This window comes from Polyodon spathula, chromosome 26 (assembly GCF_017654505.1).
Source record: "Polyodon spathula isolate WHYD16114869_AA chromosome 26, ASM1765450v1, whole genome shotgun sequence".
Classification (NCBI taxonomy): Eukaryota; Metazoa; Chordata; class Actinopteri; order Acipenseriformes; family Polyodontidae; genus Polyodon; species Polyodon spathula.
In genome coordinates this window covers 856,611-862,088 of record NC_054559.1, presented here as the reverse complement: position 1 = coordinate 862,088, position 5,478 = coordinate 856,611, and the positions used below count along the sequence as shown (strand labels likewise).

General features: G+C 39.4%; 1 pseudogene; it reads left to right on the top strand.

Annotated features, from left to right (window-relative positions):
- Nucleotides 1-1,154: 1,154 nt before the first annotated feature.
- Nucleotides 1,155-5,342, top strand: LOC121300459 (annotated as a pseudogene).
- Nucleotides 5,343-5,478: the final 136 nt, after the last annotated feature.

The following is a 5,478-nucleotide window of genomic DNA, read 5'->3' as shown; positions in this document are numbered from 1 at the left end:
CATAAAGACGATGTAATGAAGGGTCACCATAGTAACAGTGACATCAAACACATACCTTTTAAAGGCGAAGTCACAGAAATTAATCAACAATTTAATTATAGAGTGAATGAGTCCAATATAATTTTTATATGGATATAATAAAACAGAAAGGTAGCCTTACGATCTTGAAACACGAGTCAACCCTTTTTATGCTATAAACAAATAAACTTTTCTTTTTAAGTGATGAGTACAATATAATTCCAGTTATGTTTAGTACTGTACAGCGCACGCGAACATTTTAAAAATACACCATTGATCCCCATGAGGATTTTATTACCCTATGGGTTACAAGAACTGCGAGGGACAGACACGGTGGCAGAAACGTGGGAGTGGGAGTGAAATAATCGCAGGATTGTACCACGGGTGGGCGAGCGAGCCCACGGAGACGAAGGCGTGCTGATTCCTCCTGACTTTGTTTTAATGATGTTTTTATAATATACATTTCCAGAATAGGGTTTGGGAAGCCGGATATCACGGGCGAGGAAACACGCCAGTGTGTATCTGGATTTCTTGATATTGTTTTTGTTTTGTTCACTTGTTTATTCGTAGCTATATTATTACAAATACTTGCAGTGTTAAGTAGTTGGGTATGTATTATTTGCTTATGTTTTAGATCTGGGTGGGATATGTGTACAGTGGTAATCTCGTGGATATGGTGACACTTGATGTCCAGAAATCAGCAGTCTAGTTTGTGCTTGTTCTCCTGTGTGCATTAAATAAATTCAATTTTTAAAAAGTTTTCTTCAAGCCTGTCTCGTAGTGTCTTGGTACGGTACCCACCTACCTGGTGGTCATGTTGGTTATTGCACACTTGCTAGGACAGGGAGCTACTTCAGCTAATACACGATCAGCAGCAGTGTTGGCGGTACCTGCATTACTTCATGACAACAATCTGCATAGAATATTCTATCAAATGTATTATTACATTCATTTTCTTTACATACTATGCAGTCAATACACGTACTGTATACAGTCAATACAATAATGTTAAAACACACACATCGATGACTCACAGAGTGCCAGATGACACACACACACACACACACGTGTGTGTTTGTGTGTGTGTCAGTCATCTGGCACTCTGTGAGTCATCGATGTAAACGGTAACGCTTCCCGATTTAAAGTGTAAAGTCGGTGTTTCGGAAGGTTGTTGCCATGATCGAGGTTTGCTCGTATTATATCGGGTTCCATTCAAAACAGGCTTGTTTAAGCTCAGATAGTGGTAATATTAACGCCAAGAAAGCTTCGTTCCCCTAGCCCCGCCATTCTTTTTAGTGTAATTTTGTTTTTTTAACCGTACCAGTATTTTTGGGAACGCGTTGGTCAAACCATGGCGGGCTCAGTAAAGGGGTTAGTTAATGTACTGGAATCTTACAAGGGGCGAGATAAGGTGGTGAGTATGAGCCTTTTAAACTATGAAACGAGCAATTCAAAGTGTCTGCTGTGATTATATGAACTGGTTCTTACTTATTTCAGTAAATACTGCATAAGGCGACCATATGACTGCATAAGGTGACCATATGGCTCCCGTTGAGCGGGACAGTTGGAATAGTTCAAGCTTCTCTTCTCGGAACCCAGTGCATTCTGGTATGTTTTACCTGGCTCAGGTACCATTCTTACCTTTAAAGCAGGACTACGCTTACCAGAATGCATTGGGTTGTGAGTTGAAAAGCCTGAACTATCCCAAACTGTCCCGCTAAACACGAAGCCATATGATATGGTCACCTGAACACTGCAGACAGTACTGAACTAATGCAGTACGGGTCCTCAGCTGTGTTATGTACTGTATAATCACAGTACAGTGACAGGAATAACGGTGATGCGGGCTGTGTTGGTCCCTACTTTCAAGATGATAATGTACCGCTGGTTCAGGATCATGGGAGCCACTTCAGGCGTATTCCATGGCCACCACAATCCCTGGATCTCAATCCAATTGAGCTTGTTTGGGATGACTGAAAGGATTTCTAGCCCCTTGACTCTCCTTCCAAGCACCTTGCTGTGTCAAGGCTGTGATCAAGGCAAACTGTAGCCCTAATATGTACAGGCCCTAATAAAGGGTCCAGGCAGGGCATGTTTAACCAGTGTAGATCTGCAGCCCTTAATGCATGGTACTATGAATGCTTTGCCAAAAATGTTGACCTTGTTTTTTTCCCTAGCAGTTTAAGTCTGTGTTAAATAAGCTTGAGTTGTAACATTGCTTTCATTCTTGTGCAGATTTGTTGCCCTCTTATCTCTGCAGGTTAGAAAACTCTGCTATGGCTGTCAGCTTGCTGGTGGGGTTTTGTACCAGAAGGCATCAGGGAGATCTGAACTTGGAAAAAGCCTTTGTGTTTTCAGCACAGCTGAGTCAGTGTCGCGCGGTGCTCTGGCTATTTGATGACCTCTCCATGTACGCTTACTCACGAGACATACAGCCTGGGAGCCAAGGTGAGATAGAGCAGCTATCCAGGTATAAACTCTAAAATCAGACACGGGACATTGAAATATGGAGAAATGTCTTCAAACCTACTCCACAACAGAGACGCTCAAAATGATTGCAAACAAGGTACGATATAAGGGAAAGGAACAAATTATCACTGGCCTCATTCTGATTAAGATCAAATGTTTAGGTGTCAACTATACAGGGGATTTACAGTCATCTGTTCAATGTGTCCTGTCTTCTCCAGTCAGTCAGTTGGGTTTGGTTGCCCCTCAGGATGAAGACTGTGCCCTGCGTTGCCATGCCCAGGTCATCAGCATACAGTGTGGCAAGTGGTGGACTCTGAGCACAGCATTGTGGGGGATCTCTCTGCTACTGGGTATAATGAGGTCAGCAAGACTTTGGAGATGCAACCATCAGTTGATTCTTGATCGCCACCGCTTGTAGGTTGCGAGCCTCAATTAAACCCCCTGGGACCTTATTTGGAACCTGTTTTCTGTGGAAATGCAGTAACTCTTATCGTTCTATACAGCAGTGTGCCAATGTATTAGAACACCCCATTGCTTCTGTTTTGATTTGTTGTGCACATTAATTCAAACCACTGGACTGAAAATTGTCAAAATAGGCACATTTGTGATTGTGTAATTTAATTGATAACTTTAATAGGCCACACATGTAATTAATTTAAAATAGTAAGAGAAAAGAAACACATAGACACAAATGGTAAAATGCATGAGACTTTTTAGAAGTCGTTTAAGATGCTTAATTAAAGCACAAAGTGGTCTAACATTTTCACCCATGAGTGCCTATTGTTTCTATATCACTGATTAGTGACCGCAAATTGAAATTCTTACACCCAGAGTTTTTCATGCAGGTAGGTATATAAAGGATATAAATTGCAAATCTTGAGGTGTTCTAATAAATTTGCACACTAGTGTGCCTTAGTGTGTCATATTTTTATTCTTTTGCAGGTGTCTGCGAGCAATCGTGCTGTTTAAGAGAAGACTGAAACAACGGGAGAGAGACAGGTGTGTGGGAAGCAGGTAGAAAGATCTATGTTTCTCTGTAGTTGTGTTTACACTTTTACAGTATTGTGCAATACAGAAATGTTCTGTGATTGTTTGATCTCTCTTTATTTCCTGCGATACAGAAATGTCCTGTGATTCTGTTTGATCTCTCTTTATTTCCATTGAGACCCGTAATGGAATGGAGAACCAGCAGCAGCTGTGTTCTGAAGTCTTCAGCATCCTCAGCAGCATGGCAGACTTTGCAAATGCCATCAGTTGGATGCCCCCAGGATTCCTCTGGGCAGAGAAGTTCCCTGATTGGCTGGTTGGACTGTTAGGTACCACCTCCTCACTGATTGGTCTATACCAGATGTGTGCTGCAGAGAGCAGAGGAAGTGTTTAAAGTTATAGGAAGGCTTTAAAAACACTTCCATACCTCCCTTTAGAGCTGGTATCTGTCTTCTGTGACCTTGACTTGGAGGTCAGAGGCTTTCCACAGGAGGAACTGACAAACAGAATACATCACTGATATGAACATCTCATTTATACAGTAGTGTGCAAGTGTATTAGACCACCCCATTGATTCTGTAGTTTTAATTTGTTGTGCATATGAAATCAAACCACTATAACTGAAAATCTCAAAGTTGTAATAGGCAAATTAGTGATTGTCTAATTTAATTGGAGACTGTAATAGGCCACACATGCTGTTTATTTGAAATAGTAAGAGAAAAAGAACACATAGCCTTAAGTGGTAAAATGCTTGAGACTTTTTAGAAGTTTTTTAAGATGCTTAAAGCACAAGTAGTCTAATATTTTCACCTAACCGCCTGTTGTTTCTATATCACTGATTACAGACCAGCAATTGAAATTCTCACACTCAGAGGTTTTCATGTTTGTGTTCTGGGAGCAGCGGCATGTAAACAAACTGAATGAAAACAATTATCTAGAACACACGTAGTAGGTTGTTAAGTAAAATCTTTGGAAATTATAGATAATATAAATAATGCCTTTAAAAAAATAGTCACTGAATGAGGGCTATACCACTGCAATGCAATTCTCATATAACACATGCATTGAAGAAACAGGGCTTCTCACGGGATGCCCACTATTTAATGACGTTGTATTCTGCAGATCATTTGTTTTTGTCAGATTCAAAATGACCAATCCAGGAAGATGAGCAAACAAGAATGTGTAACGAAAGAAATAACAGTAAAATGCTCTTTGTGTGGTTCCTGAACTGTGTGGTTTACGATTGAAATTCCAAGTTTACACTGATGAATGCACTGGCCAAAACGTTTTGTCTACTTGATGTTTCTTAGCAATGGAATTCATGGAATTCTAACACAAAATGGTATCTGTTGTACAAGGTTTTACATTTTTTCTGCATTTCAAAATAAAAATGTTAAAAATAAATAAATAAATAAATAAAACATAGAAAGTTCAGCAGCACAATGATACGGGGAGCAGTGAAAAATGCAGAAAAGGCTAAACAGATTGACCAGTTAAGGAGGTGATGTGAAAATATTTATGGTATCTTACATGATTATATGTTTAATAAATAATATTGTGTTTACCTTCCTGGATCTTGTCTAGTTTTTTATTGTATCTTGGTGGTGCCACCAGTCAAATGAATCCCATTTGTGCCTTGCTTTGTGAAACTTGACTAGGGCATTCTGTAGTAAGTTAGGTTTTTTTTTTTTTTTTTTTAAGACTATGGGAGTTATGCAGACATCTATACGTATGTCTATAAAAAAAGAAAGCTGAGGAAAGATTCACTTTTTTTGTTTAATTTTATAATCTGTTCTAGTGTATAAAAATACATGATAAACATGTTATTTTTTATAGGAGCAAGACTCAACGTTATTGAATGTGGTTTACTTGTGTTTTTCTTCCTATTTAACGTGTAAATCTTTATTTAACTACTAATGTAAGTACAGCAGAGCAGTTGCTGAATCAGTGAACTGTAGCGATTGATGAATCGGGGATGGATTGATGGAGACTGAGCGTGACTGA